The following is a 19,451-nucleotide window of genomic DNA, read 5'->3' as shown; positions in this document are numbered from 1 at the left end:
CTTATTGATACACACACTATAAATAGTTGGTGATGCTGCACAGTTAGTGCTTCATTCCTGGTTGCCATAGGGAAACCATTCCCAGATGTACAGCCAGCAGGTTGGGGAGAATGCTATAGATCAGGGGTGTCAAAGCCATCTGTTAAGAGGGCTGGGTCTTCACCTTGTCGGGCTAGGCCATGTCACGTGTGTCATAAAATGTAACGCCAGGTAGGGGACTTTATAAACTTTATAAAGAACACAGACACACACACTCAGCCTTGTCTTCCTCACTGGCTACATCAGAGGTGTGTGGCCTAATATGCAAAGGAGTTCTTGCTACAAAAAAAAGCCCTGGATAGAAAGTTATTATGACTGAACAGAGATAGGAATTGGTGTTGCATTTTTCCCCCTTATATTATCTTTCATGGCTCAGTATCTTTCTGTGTGGAAGTGTGTTCTGGTATTTAAACCCAAATGTATCAGTGCTTGACCACAGCAGTTAATGGGCGTTTTCGCACTGACCTTAATCGGCAGCGACGTCCCTCTTCACCGCGCAGGATCTGCGCGGATTTCACACCAATTGCTGCGGAGCACCCGGAAGAGCCGCAAAGTCCCGCGGCTTTTGCGGCGCAAATGGAAACCGCCAAAAACCAGTTTCCATTTGCGCCGCAAAAGCCGCGGGACTTTGCGGCTCTTCCGGGTGCTCCGCAGCAATTGGTGCGAAATCCGCGCAGATCCTGCGCGGTGAAGAGGGACGTCGCTGCCGATTAAGGTCAGTGCGAAAACGCCCACTGTGTTATACTAAAGTTTTCCTGGGTATGCTTGAGAATACTTTTGAGATAAAGGAACAGAAACGTCGAGGGGTGACATTACCTTGAAAAGACCCTGGGTCACACCTTGTTTTAAAGACTGGTGTATCGCCGTTCTGATTCATTGCTTTTCCCCACTGCTGGTTGCTTTTAATGATTGCTGTCGTTCTCATGGATTATTATGCTGATTTGTTCTTAAATGATTTGATGTGTCTTGTTATAATGCTTGTCATAAGCCACTGTAAGAGGTATCTTGCATTGAGAGTGCAGGATAGAACGATATGAGACAAATGCAGGGCTTTTTTTTGTAGCAGGAACTCCTTTGCATATTAGGCAGGCCTCAGATTGAACCCTTTCTGAGGGTTCCCCCTCCTCCTCCTCCCCACCTCCCTCCCTTGTCCATTGAACAGAAAGCGCAGCTGCATCACAAACCCCCCTGGATGAGGAGAGCGGGCAGCCAGCCAGCCCCCAGGGGCTTTGCCACACCCCCAGCAGCCCTCATTAAACCCTGGAGAAGCCCGCACCACCCTTTCTCCACTTCTTACGTGATTTTGGACAGCGGGTGGCTTGCTGGCCTTTTGACTGTGGGGGGGTGGCCAAGGCAAGCCCCTGGTGAGTGAGGCCTGGGCTGGGTCTCTAGCCAGTCCAAGCAGGCCTCACTCACACAGGGCTCTCCTTTTTTGCATCGGGTTATTTTTGGCTGGGGGGAGGGTGGCAGATGCCAATGAGTTATGCTAATAAGATCCACCACCTATTTTTCTACAAAACAACCTCTGATATTAGACCACACACCCCTGATGTAGCCAATCCTCCAAGAGCTTACAAGGCTACTGTAAGCTCATGGAGGATTGGCTACATCAGGGGTGTGTGGCCTAATATGCAAAGGAATTCCTGCTAAAACAAAAAAAGCCCTGATCAAATGTATAGCCCTGGCCGAGTCTTGCCAGCATAAGAAAGGCAGCAGCAGGCATGACAATCAGAGTAGGGTAAGTTGGTAAGCAATAGCATCGACAACTGCACAATTGAAAGGGAGAACTGTGTCTCCGGTAGGATTTTCAATTTAAATATTTAAAACACTGCCTTCCTTTCCAAAAACTCTACCGCAAGGATACCTTCTAGTTGTCTTTGATCTGCGAAGGAGCTGGAGGCTAAGATGTAAGTTAGTGTTCAGATGGCAACACTTGCTGCGAAAGTTTGTGTTAACTTTTAAGATTTTCCAGTTTGGTGTACCGGTTAAGTATGCAAACTCTTATCTGAGAGAACCAGGTTTGATTCCCCACTCCTCCACTTGCAGCTGCTGGCTTGGACTTGGGTCAGCCATAGCTCTGGCAGAGGTTGTCCTTGAAAGGGCAGCTGCTGTGAGAGCCCTCTCAGCCCCACCCACCTCACAGGGTGTCTGTTGTGGGGGGAGAAGATATAGGAGACTGTAAGCTGCTCTGAGTCTCTGTTTCAGAGTATAGGAAAGGAAAGGTCCCCCGTGCAAGCACCAGTCGTTTCCGACTCTGGGTTGACGTTGCTTTCACGACATTTTCACGGCAGACTTTTTACGGGGCGGTTTGCCATTGCCTTCCCCAGTCATCTACGCTTTCCCCCCAGCAAGCTGGGTACTCATTTGACCGACCTTGGAAGGATGCAAGGCTGAGTGAACCTTGGGCCAGCTATCTGAATCCAGCTTCCGCTGAGATCGAATTCAAGTCGTGAGCAGAGAGTTCAGACCACAGTACTGCAGTACTGCTGCTTTACCACTCTTTGCCACGGGGCTGAATGTCAGAGTATAGAGGAGGATATAAATCCAATTTCTTTTTCTTCTTCTTGTTCACAAGTATATGGTCATAAGCAGGCCAGCCTGACTTCCTTGGTTAACAGAGGGACAGCCCTTGGGCATCACCTTGTTCAAACGGACAGCTCCCAATGATGAATCAAGAAGTTTTTAGCAGGCAGCATCAATGCTACATGCCGTTACCAAGCTTTTTAAAAAATTGTGGACAAGTGATTTTTCCACATTCTCGTTTTCCTCTCTTGGAAATTTCAGAGTTTCTTCTGGAGTTTTATTTTTTTCCTATTCAGTGTTTTGCTCCTCAGTTTGATACTACATTGGTTTTTATCCAGCTTTATCTCACTGCAGATTTAAAGTGCAGGTTTTTGTGCTGGTCATAAACTGGTGTACTATCAAATCAGCCACCATAGGGAGCAAAGCATGTGTGGAACAGGAAACCCCCCTCCCCCCCCCAAAAAAGAAAAGAAACAGGGGCCATTTTCCCACTTACCTTACCCTGGAGCGACGTCCCTCTTCACCGCGCTGCGTCTGCGCGGATTTCGCACAAACTGCTGCGAAGCACCAGGAAGAGCCGCGTAGTCCCGGGGCTTTTGCATCGCAAATGTAAACCGCCAAAAAGCAGGTTTACATTTGCGACGCAAAAGCCCCGGGACTACACGGCTCTTCCTGGTGCTGCGCAGTAGTTTGTGCAAAATCCATGCAGACGCAGCGCGGTGAAGAGGGACGTCGCTCCGGGGTAAGGTAAGTGGGAAAACGGCCAGGAACTTACAGTTGAGTAAAGCAGGAAAGCCCAAAGTCTCATTTCCATGCTGAACATAGGCCTATGGTAAGGCGGTGCATAAACCTGAACTAATTATGAGAGTTTGCCTGTATTTGATACCCAGACGTAGAATTCTAGCAGGAGCTCCTTTGCATATTAGGCCACACACCCCTGATGTAGCCAATCCTCCAAGAGCTTCCAAAAAAGAGCCTTGTATGCTCTTGAAGGATTGGCTACATCAAGGGGGTGTGGCCTAATATGCAAAGGAGCTCCTGCTAGAATTCTACCCCTGGTGACACCTATCATGTAGAAAGCAGCCAGAATCCTAAAAGTTCCTCAGAAGTGAGCAAAGGAGGAGGAGCTGGGATTTATACCCCGCCCTTTACTCGGAGTCTCAAGGTGGTTTATAATCTCCTCCCCTTCATTTCTCTTCACGAGGCAGGTGAAGCTGAGAGAGTTCTTTCAAAAACTGCTCTTGAGAGAACAGCTCTGAGAGAACTGTGACTGGCCCAAGGTCACCCAGCAGGCTGCATGTGGAGGAGGAGGAGGAGGAATCAAACCTGGTTCTCCAGATTAGAGACTGTTTGTTTTAACCACTATATCAAACTGGCTCTCATAGGAGGATTTGCCACCTTTCTTCATTTCTCTGTTGCTCGTTGATTGATGCTTCTCTCTCCTTAGTGGCTAATTGTGTTTAATCCATGTATTGATTTAATTAAACCATATCCCACCTTTCTATCATAGCCTCCGAGGCAGCTTGTTCTCTGCCTTCCCAATTCCTAGGGAAGATGAGCTGGTAACAAAAAAGAGAAGATTAAGAAACCGATTAAGAAGGGCAAGTGGTCAGTGATCTTTGCTTGACAGCGAGCGCGCTCAGAGCCTGGCTCCAGGTGCACCCACTACCTTCCTGACTTTGCCGAGGCCTCCCGAGGCTCTGGAAGCCTTGGCAAAGTCGGGGGGAGGTGTTATGTCATCGGGGCATGCATGAGTAGAACATTTGGGCCCAGGAGCCGGCCTGGGGCACAGGAACCCCCAGAAAACAGCTGTGTTGGAAGGTGGCCTCCATAGCATTGTTGAGGCCCCTCGCCTCCTAAAGGCCTCCCCTCTGCAGGCTTCACCCCCCCCCCCCAAATCACCACCTGTTTTCCAACCCAGGGCTAGCAACCCTACTTGGGAATCTGCAGGGATTACAGCTCCTCTCCAGACCGTAGAGATCAGTCCCTCTGAAGAAAACAGATCCTTTGGTGGAGGGTAGACTCTCCATGGTGTTGTCCCCGACTGAGGTCCCTGTCCTCTTCCCAGGCTACACGCCTCAACCCTCCCCCCACCAGTGGCCAGGGGGCACCTGGTAACCTTGCCAAGCTGCCAGTCCACCCATGACTGATAACCCTTGAAATCCTGCCACTCTGATCCAGGTACATCCCTTCAGAGGAAAAGCTTCAACGCCATGCTGGGAATTATTAGGGAGGGAATTGAAAACAAATCAGCCAGTATCATAATGCCCCTGTATAAATCGATGGTACGGTCTCATTTGGAGCACTGTGTGCAGTTCTGGTTGCCGCACCTCAAAAAGGATATTATAGCATTGGAGAAAGTCCAGAGAAGGGCAACTAGAATGATTAAAGGGCTGGAGCACTTTCCCTATGAAGAAAGGTTGAAACGCTTGGGACTCTTTAGCTTGGAGAAACGTCGACTGCGGGGTGACATGATAGAGGTTTACAAGATAATGCATGGGATGGAGAAAGTAGAGAAAGAAGTACTTTCCTCCCTTTCTCACAATACAAGAACTCGTGGGCATTCGATGAAATTGCTGAGCAGACAGGTTAAAACGGATAAAAGGAAGTACTTCTTCACCCAAAGGGTGATTAACATGTGGAATTCACTGCCACGGGAGGTGGTGGCGGCCGCAAGTATAGCCAGCTTCAAGAGGGGTTTAGATAAAAATATGGAGCACAGGATATATATATTTGCCACTGTGTGACACAGAGTGTTGGACTGTATGGGCCATTGGCCTGATCCAACATGGCTTCTCTTATGTTCTTATCTGCTGGGAGAAAGCTCTTTGGGATGAAGGGAGGGTCCTTGGGACAGGGGAAGGCTCAGTGGTAAGATATAGCTTCTTGCTTTTATGAATATGTAAGGGTAGGAGTTCCTTTGGTATGGCAGTGGTGAGAGGCCCCAGAATCCATTTCACCAGAGGCATTCCATCTCTGTCACCCTGGCACTGCTCTTAGTGCATTGGGCAGCAGAGTTTATAGAGAAATGTGACTGGTGTGTGATCAGGATGCTCATCGCAAGCAAAGTTCTGTGAATACACTCATCACAAATGAGCATATTTTCTACCTATGCTTGCGTCTGGGGTATGCAAACAGAAATTGTAGCACTGGACGCGGGGGCTAGCTGTTGGCTGTGGGAAAAGCGTTTAATCTTGGCTTTGTATTATCATTCAGCCCAAAACCATCCTGCTTGTGATATCATTGCGCCACCCCCACCCCACCCCAGCTTAGCTTTCGAAAAACACATTAGCTGTGTGCTCCTTTCAGGCACGAAACTCATATTGACAGCTCCAGAGGTCTTTAGTGTTCTTTTCTTCCTTTTCCCCTTCCATCATCATGCCAAAAAAATGAATTTTCATTCCTTCCTGTGAGAGACCAACTCACCTTTGATGGTTAATCATTAGAAACAAACAAATGAAGACAACATCAATTCGTGCTCCCTGTAAACCGATGCTCGCTGATTAGCCAGTGGTGTCCCCAGTTGCCATATCTGCATTTCCACACTCCCACACCCTTGGAAATCCCATTGGCAAGGCTTCAATAGCAATCATCGTTTCCCTTCCCAGTGAGGAGAGGTCAGACAATGCCCATTTTGACAAGCGCTGGTTAGCTCAAAGAACAGTGGTGAAAGTCAGCTTTTCATTAAATATGAGCAGATGTGAAATGTAGAGTGCTCGGCAATTAGAAATGGCAGCAGTAAGGCCCTGGAATCAAAGCGAGGTCAGATTGGTGGATCCGATTACCTCCCTTACATTCTTCAGTTGTTCTGAAAATCATTTCGAATTAGTGTCAGCCAAGCCTTGATTGGTTTTGCCCTTTGTCTTTTATGCTAGGACTGTATTGTTTCCCAAGACACTCATTAAAGGTCATTATACTATTATGGGGCTGGCTTTGGTCACAGTCTCCCCCTCTTTCCAGTTGAGTCAGCGTGTGCTTCTAAGATCGCTTAATGTGGTTCTCGTCTTTCTCTCCCGTTCTACTTTCTTGATTTTCAAGGCAAAGAGAAACAAATAAACATGCAGTAATAATTAAAAATTAGGGCAAACCACATCAAGAATTGTTTTTTTTTTTTTTAAAGCAGGACAACCAAATTATTTTGGACAAAAACTTGTGCTACTTCCATCCCTTACAACAGCACTGATGCTGGAGAACCTCCGTTTGGTTTCAGTATTGTTGCAGTTAGAGAGTCATGAAAAATTTCCTGTTCCCCGTTGACTATTGTTATTTTTCTATAGCATAGAGATATAGAGATCTTATTTTGAAAAATCCGACGAGAAGAAAACACAGTCCGTAAATAAGAGAAACGATTTTTTACTTGAAGGTATGGATTGGGAGCTGTTGCGGGGAAAGAAAAAAAAAACACCCAACAAGATGATTTTAAGTCCTCCAGGAAAATCTTGTTAGAGGGTGATGCAAGAGATTGCAATCAGACAGCTGTGTTTTCCTAACCCAGATTTTATGGAACGACCCAACCGGTCTCTGTTGGAGAATATTAGCGTTACTGGGGCCTGACATTCTGTTAGCGAGACTAATATAAAAAGACAATTAAATCAAGGGCAGAGTGACACAGTAAAAATTGTATTAATTCAAACCTACAGAGATGACTAATCGCACAAGGGGATATGTCACAAATACCCAGCCTTTTTAAAAGAAGCCAGGTTGTCTCGCTGCATAGACGACTTATGGATCCTCGTCCGCAGACTGGCTGTGCTAGCAAATAGAAGCTTAGGGGGAAGCACATCAGCTGCTGTTTCACATGACCCCACATGGGCATTGCTGGTGGTGTCAGCACTTTTGTAAAAAAGATAAGCAGTGTTAACATTTAAGCTTGGTTTCTTCTGAAGTATTCCAGTTTGGTGCAGTGGTTAAGTGTGCGGACTCTTATCTGGGAGAACCGGGTTTGATTCCCTGCTTCTCCACTTGCAGCTGCTGGAATGGCCTTGGGTCAGCCATAGCTCTCTTATCTGGGAGAACCAGGTTTGATTCCCCACTCCTCCACTTGCAGCCGCTGGAATGGCCTTGGGTCAGCCATAGCTCTCTTATCTGGGAGAACCGGGTTTGATTCCCCACTCCTCCACTTGCAGCTGCTGGAATGGCCTTGGGACAGCCATAGCTCTCTTATCTGGGAGAACCGGGTTTGATTCCCCACTACTCCACTTGCAGCTGCTGGAATGGCCTTGGGTCAGCCATAGCTCTCTCAAGAGTTGTCCTTGAAAGGGGCAGCTTTTGTGAGAGCTCTCTCAGCCTCACCTACCTCACAGGGTTTCTGTTGTGGGGGAAGAAGATAAAGGAGATTGTAAGCCGCTCTGAGACTCTGATTCCGAGATAAGGGTGGGGTATAGATCTACAGTCTTCTTCTTCTTTCCCTTCCTCCTCCTCCTCTTCATCTTCTTCTTCTTCTCTCCCCACTATTCATCTAGCCACCAAAGAAAGGGATTGTGGTTGTCCTAGATCATGATTTGTGCATATTTACTTGGACATAAGTCCCACTGATTTCAGTGGGGCTGAATCTGAAGACAGTAATCTGAGTGGAGGTGGCGAGTGGCAGAGTCTTCAGAATGCCTCACCTTTCCAATAACAGTGGTGAGGGAAAGGCTTTCTCAGGGCAGAGTTTGATTTATTTATTTGCTTCTCGTACACCTTGCCTTTCTCTTCCATGGGGAGTCAACGCAGCTCTCTTTCATCACCCTCTCTTTCAGTTTATCCTCACAACCACCCATTGAGGTGGCGAATGTGTGCCTAGAACCCGCGTCTCCCAGGACCTGGCCTAGCTCTCTAACCACTATGCCACGCTGACAGTTCCCCAGAGGGTACTGAGATATGGAACACAAAATCTTCAATGGATCCCTGGGCCGAGGAAGGCATGATTGAAAACCACTAGAGATAAGAGCTTTTTCAATCGCTGCCCCCTATTGGTGGAACCAACTGCTGGAGAAGGTCAGAGCCTCGCGGGACCTCGCTCAGTTCCGCAAGGCCTGCAAGACAGCACTCTTCCGGCCGGCCTTTCATTAAACTGCCGATATAGCAATACTGAGAACACATAAGAACTCGGAATACCAACAAAAAGTAACCTGATATTAGCACCAAACTGTTTTTTTATTGTTTTAAACTGTTTTAATTGTTGGAACTGTTCTACTGACTGTAGTTTATTGTTTCTATTGTTGTGAGCCGCCCTGAGCCTGCTTTGGCGGGGAGGGTGGGATATAAATCCAATAAAAAAAGGTCAAGGTAGTCCCCTGTGCAAGCACCAGTTCTTTTTGACTCTGGGGTGACGCTGCTTTCACAACGTTTTCACGGCAGATTTTTTACGGGGTGGTTTGCCCTTGCCTTCCCCAGTCATCTACACTTCCCCCCCAGCAAGCTGGGGACTCCTTTGACCGACCTCGGAAAGGTGGAAGGCTGAGTCTACCTGGAGTCGGCTACCTGAACCCAGCTTCCGCTGGGGTCGAACTCAGGTCGTGAGCAGAGGGCCCCGACTGCAGTACTGCAGCTTTCCCACTCTGCACCACGGGGCTCTTATAAATCCAGTGAACCTAAACCTAATTCTGAGAGTTTATGGCTGCTTTGGACCAACTCAGTGACGCCTCTGAAATCGACCAGAAAAATCCCTCCAAATGGCAACATCTGCCGGCCGTCCCCATCCCATTCTCACCCTGTCCTCCAGCCTCCGGAGAGCAGCTCAGAAAGCTGTAAGTCAGTCAGTCAGTCAGTCACATTTTATTTGTATCCCGCCCTCCCCGACCAAAGCGGCTCAGGGCGGCTCCCCGACCAAAGCGGCTCAGCTACCACTTTGGAAGCAGTAGCAATTTTTTAAGCCGTATGCCAGTCGCCTCCTCGCCATCTGGAAGCAGAAGGGCACAAGCGAAGCACCTTGGCATATGAAACTGCCAAGCTGCCCAAGCCCCTTCCAGCTTTTGCCCCCTTAAAAACTGCCCAGAGCACATGACGGCTTGAGCGCTTAATTTGTTGTTGGGGGGAAGAAGAGCAGTCCAGCTTTTGAGGCGCCCCCCATCTAACTGTGCCAAACCACCTCGCAGACAGGATAGGGCTGCCTCACAGGGGAGCGTGTGGAGGGTTCGGGGCGGCTCTTCTTGAGCCAGCCCAATTTGGAATGCCTCCAATCCGCCCCACAATGCCCATCTGTTATCAGCCAATGATTCCCTCTGTCTGGGAGGGATGGAGCAATTCTGTAATGGGAAATCCTGCAATGAAATTCTGTAATGGAGAATTTGGTAGGATGCATTTCCACAATGGACAGTTCTACAGTGTTACAAAGGGTACTTTCCTTTATCTTTTGACTGTGTAAACAGACGTTTGGCACCATTAAGAAAAGAAGGAAGCAGTGCGTATGGGACTAACCAGAGCCAGTTTGGTGTGGTGGTTAAGTGTGCAGACTCTTATCTGGGAGAACCGGGTTTGATTCCCCACTCCTCCACTTGCACCTGCTGGAATGGCCTTGGGTCAGCCATAGCTCTGGCAGGAGTTGTCCTTGAAACGGCAGCTTCTGTGAGAGCTATCTCAGCCCCATCCTCCTCACAGAGTGTGGGGGGGAGAAGACATAGGAGATTGTAAGATGCTCTGAGTCTCTGATTCAGAGAGAAGGGTGGGGTGTAAATCTGCAGTCGTCGTCTTCTTCTTCTTTTCTTCTTCTTACTGATCTTTATAGTCAACTTTTCCAGCATCTGAGCATACATCCAAAATACGATAAAGCAAGCGTCAGAACCATCTTCATTTATTCATAGTCCTGGCGCAGTACATGACCTAACCTCAGCGCATGGCAAGTCACTCTCCTCAAAAACGTACAGTCTAAATTGAGACGAGGGGAAGGGAAGGAAGGAAGTTCAATGGGATGAATAAAATGCAGTTATGTCAGTTTCAGTTTAGGCTTCAGAGTTAGGGAAATATTTTGAAGTTTCCAAAACAAAGCAACAAGCTGACCATTATTGAGATAAGAGTCAGGTTTCTGCATGGGGGTGGGAGTGGCAGGAACAATAGCATGCTGCCTTCTTGGGAAAAGAAAATAACTGTTTTCTGCCACATTTTAATTCTTTTAAAGGGACACAATTGGTAGTGGTGCCATGGAGACATGAGAAATGTACCTGTGTGTGTTTGGTAACTTAGCAGCAAGTACTCTGTACGCATGGCTTGTGAAACACTTTTAACGTTTTGATATTTCTGCGATTCACTCTCATTTTCTGGTTTGGGCCCATGATGGGATACACTGTGATGTTCTTTGGTCATGTGCATCTGTTCCTTTGCAGAGTTAGGGAGGTTTTATATTAATATCAATACATTAAAATTATCATGTTTCTAACTCCCCCCCCCCCCGATGTTCAGTGAAAATATTTCAAGCAACATCATCAGGGTTTAGCATGTTAGACATTTCAAATGGATAGGTTGTTCGGCTAGTGAAGTTTACCCACAATCCTTCCCCAAGGAATTCCTTCTGAATTACATCAAATCAATTATTATTTCTTGTTTCGGAGTCTGTGCTATTATCAGCAAAGAGCGAGCAGGGATCTCTCATATGGTATGTATCAGCAGACAATTCTGATGTGTGTTCTTTTGCAGGTAAAGATGTGGAGAAAGATGAGAAGTGGGGGAGGTGAGAGGCCCCACCCGCCTCTAGCTGTCTCTTGTCATTCCAGTAGAATGCCGGAAATCAGTAAGATTGGTTGTTTCAGATGGCCAAAATGTATGACTAAGGAAGTGATGCTCTGTATTCTTGGTGCTGGGGGGGGGGGGGGCGGGGTGCACAGTGGGAGGGCTTCTAGCCCCACTGGTGGACCTCCTGATGGCACTTGGGTTTTTTGGCCACTGTGTGACACAGAATATTGGACTGGATGGGCCATTGGCCTGATCCAACATGGCTTCTCTTATGTTCTTCTGTGACACAGAATGTTGGACTGGATGGGCCATTGGCCTGATCCAACATGGCTTCTCTTATGTTCTTCTGTGACACAGAATGTTGGACTGGATGGGCCATTGGCCTGATCCAACATGGCTTCTCTTATGTTCTTAAGCTGATGGTTTTTGTTGTGGTGCACCATGTTGGAGCTGGGCTGATTCCTGATGTCCGCAAATCTGGGCCTGCTATATATTGGAATTTCTATATGAGGAGTGGGCCGTCCTGAGTTCAGCTGCACTCTTTCTTTTTCTGAAGTGGGAATGCAGGAAGCAGGAGAGGAGGCAGAGTGAAGTCTTTTTGACAAATCCCTGTGGGTCTCCACTCTGGGTAGTGTTTCTTACTCGGGTCACAGGAAAGTGACTAGTGAACGGATTGCCTTGATGGGGACAGGCTAGGAGAAGGGGGGAAGGAAAAAAAATCTGTCTTCAGCCCATGGAGCGGGTTTCAAGAGAGGGCTTTATGCAAGGCGACGTGGAAATTATGTTTGCATTTTTATTTCCTGAGTGTGGCTGGTTGTCACGAAACTCACCCTGACAGTTCCTTACCACCAGGCAGCAGATTCTCCCTGTTACCTCCTCCGTGTAGGACAGATGCTAGCCAGTTAGCTCTCCGTCTCTCCTACTCTTGAGCAATCTCAAGCGACAGATGCCAGGACCGGCTCCCTTCCCTCTTGAGCGCTCCTGTCGTCGCCCTGCCTTGAGCCCCAATTCTGACCTTTACTTAGATGAAATAAAGTCCTTATGAAGAAGCCGAGCCTTGATTTAGAGCAGGCTCAGAGCAAATGTCAACTCTTCTTCTTCCACCTGCATTAGGGAACCTGGATTAGACCTCTGAGGAGAGCCTCAGACTGCCTGAGGCTTTACTGGTCTGCAGAGATGCCCCTTATTAACAAAGAGTTATTAAATTTTTATCCATTTTTACAACACAATATAAATGTTTCCTATGAATCTACACTGTGTTCATTATACTTTGGAATGTTAATTAAGTCGAAGTTACATTTAATTTGGTCCTAAATGGGCCTTTGGGAAAGGAGATTTCAGAAATAACGGCAGGGTTCAGAAAGCACGTCAAGTGTTCTGGGAAAGTCCCTTGTGCCAATTTCCAGGATAGATTCCCCCAACTCTAAATTGAATACCATTTGGTCTCTGAAGCTAATTTGTAGGGATGCAATTGGGCACTGCCTCAAATTAGCATCAGACCCAATAACTCCGGGGTTATGAACTCTTAGGAGAATGCTGAATTGGTAAGATGCTGGAGAAGAGCGAAACTGCTCGTTTGAATTTGGCAGTTGCTCGAAAACGGGATGCGGTCGCTTGCTAAAACGGTTTTCCACAAGCCGTGTACTGTTTATGGAGCACTTTCCCAGACTGCAGCGAGACACCCGCTGTTTTCCCAGTTTGGAACGAGACAATTCGTAATGGACTGTACCACAGTCAGCATTTTAGCAAACTTGATAGTGTGCTTTAGTCGGAGTGCCAGTAGCCACAGCCTCTGGGGAATTAGGTCTTCTCCACAGTCCATCGGCATCTTGCGCACTGTTGTTCCTCCTTTCCTCCCAAGTGCTCATTCTCCCCACTTCTTCTACCCTCTCACCATTGTTCTGTGGCTGGTGAGGCTGAAAGGGAGGAACTGACACAAAATCATCCAGTGAGCTTCCATGGCAGAGGGAAGATTTGAACCCAACTCCACAGAATCCTAGTCTGACCACTACACAATGTGTGACACAGTGTGCTCCTGTAATATAGGCAAACCGGGGCATCTGGATTGGCGCTGTGAACACAAGCTGCAAAGACAGTTTTCCTTAGAGACGTTTCCCCTTCTCCTTTTGTGCCTTGTCTGAGTCCTTCATTTCACATTGACTTCACTGAGGGAAACAGCAAAAGCTAATTTTCCAGATGTTTTGATTCAGAGACACAGCTTCCCCCTCATGTTGTTGCTGGGAAACACAAGCTTGAAATAAACAGACAAATCCTGTATAATTTGTGACAAGTTTTAATCTCTTGTTTTAATAGAAGTCACAAAAGGAGGCTGTGAAGGATTGGAAGGAGGGAGCCAAAACTATTTCAGGAAATCTTTCAAACGGCACAGCATTGCTGGGCCAGCTTTGTTGTGCAATTTTCCTTGTCTGCTGTTGCGTAAAAAGACTTGGGTTGCATTTGATGTCACTGCCTCTTCTGTGGCACGAATCATAGAATCATAGGCTGCGATGACACATGCTAAATAATGCAATCCCAATTCACTCTCAGTGCACTTTGCAACTGGATTTTACTGTGTGAACTGGCACAATTCAGTTTAAAAGTGCACTGGAAGTGGATTGAAGCTGCATTATTTAGCATGTGATCTCAGTCGTAGAGTCATAGAATCATAGAGTTGGAAGGGACCTCCAACTTCCTTCACGATGCAGTCCAACCCCTTGCAAGATGCAGGAAATTCACAACTGCCTCCACACCCCTAGCGACCCCTGCAGGCTCCATGCCCAGAAGATGGCAAGAAACAGCCAGGATCCCTGGGGCCAAAATGGCCTGGAGAAAAATTGCTTCCTGACCCCAAAGTGGCAATCGGCATTTCCCTGAGCATGTAAGACACATGCACACAAAAACTTATACTTGGAGGTCACTAATTCATAGGGTCACCATAAGTCAGAAGCCAATCCAAGCAGTCTGATAGTGGTCTCCTTTCAGTCCACGCACCAGCATAACAAACTCTTGACCCTTAACTCTTTTGAAACATGAAGTGTGAATGACACAGAGACCTGGTAGCGCAGGTTCTTCTTAAGGAAGAACAAGTTCCGTAACTTTTAAAAGACATCATCACATTGCATAGATCTATGTGAAGTGACACCCCCCCTTTCCTTCGTGTCACAATCTATAAGTCGTCTGCCGCTACCCTCTGGAGCCGTACGAGTGTTATTGGTGCAGTGTTTTTGTTAGCGATCGAATCAGTGAAAACGCAGAACAGCCATTTATTATTTTGCAGAAGTGTCTCAATCCTGTTTCGTTTGTATATGAAAAAATGACCTGGCTTGCGTGCATCCATCCTTTAGCAGACTTTTTCTGTTCGAGATCAAATCGCTGTTGTAAGCATCGCAGCCGTTAGTTATCACTGCTAGATTGTGCAGCTTACAGTTTATTTCCCCCTCCTGGAATTGCCAGTCTGGGTTCATCCATAACCATCATTTGTGGCTAAGGTACTGCATGCTTTGGTGGATGTTTTAATATATATTCTTTGTGAAAGAGGTCTTCTATTTCTTTGTTTGCAAATGCAATCGGATTTAGCTGTTGCACATATATTGCTCCATTTGACTGGGGCGCGTTGCCTCTTCTCTGTTGCCGCCATTAACCAAAACACGATGGGCTGCACTTGGCTTTCTGCTCCATAGTGCTGAAATATGCTTTGGCTCTGCCATCCTCAGCCGCCACTATTTTATTATTATCTTGTAGATGCGATCTTTGCTAGCTATAATTCGATTTATTTGTTGCATTAGTACATTTGCCAAGTGACAATTGCATTTGAGCGGGGGCAGGTCTTACTGAGGATGAAATCAACCCGTCAGATACTGAAGCCTGTAAAATATGCAATTAGAATCAACAGCGGCAGAAGCCACTTCCACAAGGTTCTTTCTGTTGCTCGCATCATATGGAAAAACCAGTGGATGGTGCCAGGGCTCCTTTTTCTAGCAGGAGTTCCTCTACATATTAGACCACACACCCTGATGTGGCCAATCCTCCAAGAGCTTAGAGGGCTCTTAGCACAGGGCCTACTGGAAGCTCCAGAAGGACTGGCTACATCAAGGGGCATGGCCTAATATGCAGAGGAGCTCCTGCTACAAAAAGAGCCCTGGGTGGAGCTGTGCAGGTGTTGGCTGCCTGAAATGTGGTTGGCTCCAGCTGAGTTCTGTAGGAGAAAGCAAACAAGCATGCATTCTGGGATATATCTGAAATGAGGCAAACCCAATCCCCAGACCCCCAGGCAATACACATTTTAATAACTCATAGGGTTGTGTCCCTACCACACGTCTGTATGGCAACACTGCCATTCATTTAGGAGATATTAATAAAGTCAAGCTCATTGTGAAAACGTGGGGTGCAGAAAATGTGTTCCAATTGTGGCATTGAAAATATGGCTCTATAATCTATAGACTTTCACTTCCAACCTTACCTGCCCCCCTCCCTCAAAGTAATGGGCATTTCCCTACAACAGAAGAGAGATATTTGTGTTCCATAATATATTTCCTCTTCCTTCAGTGTCATGAACTGTATTTAATTTTCTTAAATTATCTTATGGCATCTGTAATATCAAACTGTCACCACAACAAAACTGTTGTCTCCCCCCATTTACTTGGGACTTTGCATGGTGACTGACATTGTTTACATATAAGAATTAGTTTTCAGAGCAATTACGTTTTCTTTGTCTTTATGGAAGACATAATTCAGGTAATAGAGCATTATTAAGCAATAACCTACGTGCTCGAAAGCTGATAATAAAATTCCTGCAGTTAACAGTGGCCTAGAAATATTACTAGGCATTTAAGTGTACATTTCCTGAATTATGGCGAAGCAAACATATATATAAAATTACAGAAATGGCTTAAAACTCATTATCACCAGCAGATGGTGCTCACAGCTTAGGAATCAAGTAACCCCTGTAAGGCTGTCAAACACATTGGGGCTTTTGATTATTTCAATGAAAGCACCTTTGGATATATTAAGACACATCTGTAAGCAGGTGCCTACATGCACATACAAATGTATTTGCATTTCTGCTGTGTCGTACAGAAACAAAATTATGGCCAAGTCATAAAGGTCAAGGTAGTCCCCTGTGCAAGCACCAGTTGGTTCCGACTCTGGGGTGACGTTGCTTTCACAGCGTTTTCATGGCAGACAGGGTGGTTTGCCATTGCCTTCCCCAGTCCTCTGCACTTTCCTCCCAGCAAGCTGGGTGCTCATTTTACCAACCTCAAAAGGATGGAAGGCTGAGTCAACCATGAGCCAGCTACCTGAACCCAGCTTCCACCAGGATCGAACTCAGGTCGTGAGCAGAGAGTTAGGACTGCAGTACTGCAGCTGACCACTCTGCGCCACGGGGCCATGGCCAGGTCATTGGGAGGCATTTTTTTTTCCTTTTGTTGAAGCTCTTGCCACCTAGGAGCGGCCCCGTGGCGCAGAGTGGTAAAGTAGCAGTACTGCAGTGCTGTGATCTGAACTCTCTGCTCACGACCTGAGTTTGATCCCGGTGGAAGCTGGATTCAGGTAGCCGGCCCAAGGCTGACTCAGCCTTCCATTCTTCCGAGGTCGGTAAAATGAGTCCCCAGCTTGCTGGGGGGGAAGTGTAAAAGGCTGGGGAAGGCAATGGCAAACCACCCCGTCAAAAGTCTGCCATGAAAACGTTGTGAAAGCAACATCACCCCAGAGTCGGAAACAACTGGTGCTTGCACAGGGCACCTTTCCTTTCCTTGCCGCCTAGGAGAAGTCTGCCCATGATATTGAGGTCTGGAGACCAAGGAGCAAAACGTCTGCCCATTAAGAGTGAGGACAGGGAATGTTCTCTGAATGGGCTTCATCATGCCACGATCATGCAGGGAGGAGAAGCCAAGGGGGTTTGGGAGAATGTGGCGATATCGTGTTTCCTTGTGCTCAGGCCTCATTTTGAGCAGGAGTGCACAGGAGTTCTAAATTTTATCGTGCTCTTTTTTTCTTACCCCCCCCAAACCCCCCCCCCCCCAAAAAAAAACGTGCTTCTGGGCTCCATTGATCGACCTTCCCTGTGAGGATTTTGCTCAGCTCTAAGATTTGACAAACTTTCTAATGTTTCCCCCCACAAAAATTGGTAAAATAACCAAAACAGATGGGAATCTTCACTCTGCCACTGTGGCCACAGAGGAGAAAGTAATTGAGAAAGTATGATGGGAGTCAGGTTTTACTATGACAATTAAAATTCAAGAAGCATTCTAAGGTAGACGCTGAGCTGATATAATTGAGTCCACCTTCCGGTGATGTCAGGGGTGTGTGGCATATGCAGATGAGTTGTGCTAATGAGCTCCAGCACCACTTTTTCCACAGAATGACCCCTGCTTATGCCAGGAATTTGAGTTTTGACACCTCATATTGTTTGCTTCCAGTCTGATGCAAATGTTGTGCTCCAAGTTCTTTGAAAGTTGTGCACGCACATCTTCCTCTGTCCCACCCCACTTAAATGGCACCCTTAGTATTGCCAGGGCTTTTTTTGTAGCAGGAACTCCTTTGCCTATTAGGCCACACACCCCTGATGTAGCCAGTCCTCCTGGAGTTTACAGTTGACCCTGTACTAAGAGCCCTGTAAGCTCTTGGAGGATTGGCTACATCGGGGGGGGGGGGGGTGGCCTAATAGGCGAAGGAGTTCCAGCTACAAAAAAAGCCCTAAGTAATACTGCAGCACACAGACAGAGGGAAGAAATAATCTTCCTCTTTTCTTCTCTTCCTGTCCCTTCCCACCCTCAGCGCTTTGACCACTATTTTCATAGATTTCAAGTTAACGAATGCGCCCTTGGAAATGCTGTCCCCAGGGCACCCGAAAGCAGACTTCTGGCTGTAGCCTCCTGGCAACCAGGCTGCAGATTCACAGGGGATGGATTTTAAAGTTTTAACCGACTCTGATAGCTCAAGGTAACTACAGTGCAAGGATATAGCCCACATATTTGCAAAAATGGCATGTGACATGATGGGGATAATCCCAACCCTATAACCATATGCTGAACATGAGTCAACAGCGTGATGCAGTGGCTAAAAAGGCAAATGCCATTTTGGGCTGTATCAACAGAAGTAGTGTCCAGATCACATGAAGTGATGGTATCGCTTTACTCTGCTCTGGGAAGACCTCACCTGGCTAGAGAGAGGCTAGGTGGCCATCTGACAACAGTGAAGATCCTATGAATTGAGGGAGAGGTATTTGTGAGTTTCCTGCATTGTGCAGGGGGTTAGCTCACTAAATGACCTTGGAAGTCCCTTCCAACTCTATGATTCATTTTAAGAAGGAAATAGACAAGCTGGAATGGTTCCAGAGGAGGGTGACGAAGGTGGTGAGGGGTCTGGAAACCAAGACCTATGAAGAAGGGTTGAAGGAGCTGGGTGTGTTTAACTTGGAGAGGAGGCAGCTGAGAGGTGATATGATCACCATCTTCAAGGACTTGAAGGGCTGTCATATAGAGGATGGTGTGGAATTGTTTTCTGTGGCCTCAAAAGGTAGGACCAGAACCAGTGGGTTGAAATTAAATCAAAAGAGTTTCTGGCTCAACGTTAGGAAGAACTTCCTGACCGTTAGAGCGATTCCTCAGTGGAACAGGCTTCCTCGGAAGGTGGTGGACTCTCCTTCCTTGGTGGTTTCTAAACAGAGGCTAGATGGCCATCTGACAGCAATGAAGATCCTGTGAATTTAGGGGGAGGTGTTTGTGGGTTTCCTTCATGTTCAGGGGTTTGGACTAGGTGACCCTGGAGGTCCCTTCCAACTCTAAGATTTTATGAATGTAAGAAGAGCCCAGCTGGATGATCCTGGTGAGGGTCCATCTAGTCCAGCATCCTGTCTCGCACAGTGGAGGGCCAACTGCAGGGCACAGAGGCTGAGTCCTTCTTCTGATGTTGCCTCCCGGCACTAGTGTTCAGAGGGTGCCTGTCTCTGGATGTGGGGGTTCCCCTAGTCGCTATGGTGAATATCCACAAACAGATCTATCCTCCATGAAATCCTCTTTTAAAGCTACCTGTGTTTGTACCCTCGCCTGGATGGCTCAGGCTAGCCCAATCATAGAATCATAGAGTTGGAAGGGGCCATACAGACCATCTAGTCCAACTCCCTGCTCCATGCAGGATCAGCCTAAAGCATCTTCAACAAATAATCATCCAGCCACGTTTTGAAGACTGCCAATGAAGGGGAGCTCACCACCTTCCTTGGCAGCTGGTTCCACCTATGA

The 19,451-nt window shown here is 47.1% G+C and overlaps 1 protein-coding gene across 9 annotated transcripts in view; it reads left to right on the top strand.

Annotated features, from left to right (window-relative positions):
* The window catches only part of KCNMA1 (potassium calcium-activated channel subfamily M alpha 1), an 866,219-nt gene that overhangs the window by 671,024 nt on the left and 175,744 nt on the right, over positions 1 to 19,451 (top strand). The window lies entirely within an intron of this gene.

This window comes from Heteronotia binoei, chromosome 4 (assembly GCF_032191835.1).
Source record: "Heteronotia binoei isolate CCM8104 ecotype False Entrance Well chromosome 4, APGP_CSIRO_Hbin_v1, whole genome shotgun sequence".
In the NCBI taxonomy this organism is placed as follows: Eukaryota; Metazoa; Chordata; class Lepidosauria; order Squamata; family Gekkonidae; genus Heteronotia; species Heteronotia binoei.
This window is presented reverse-complemented; position numbering and strand designations above follow the sequence as displayed.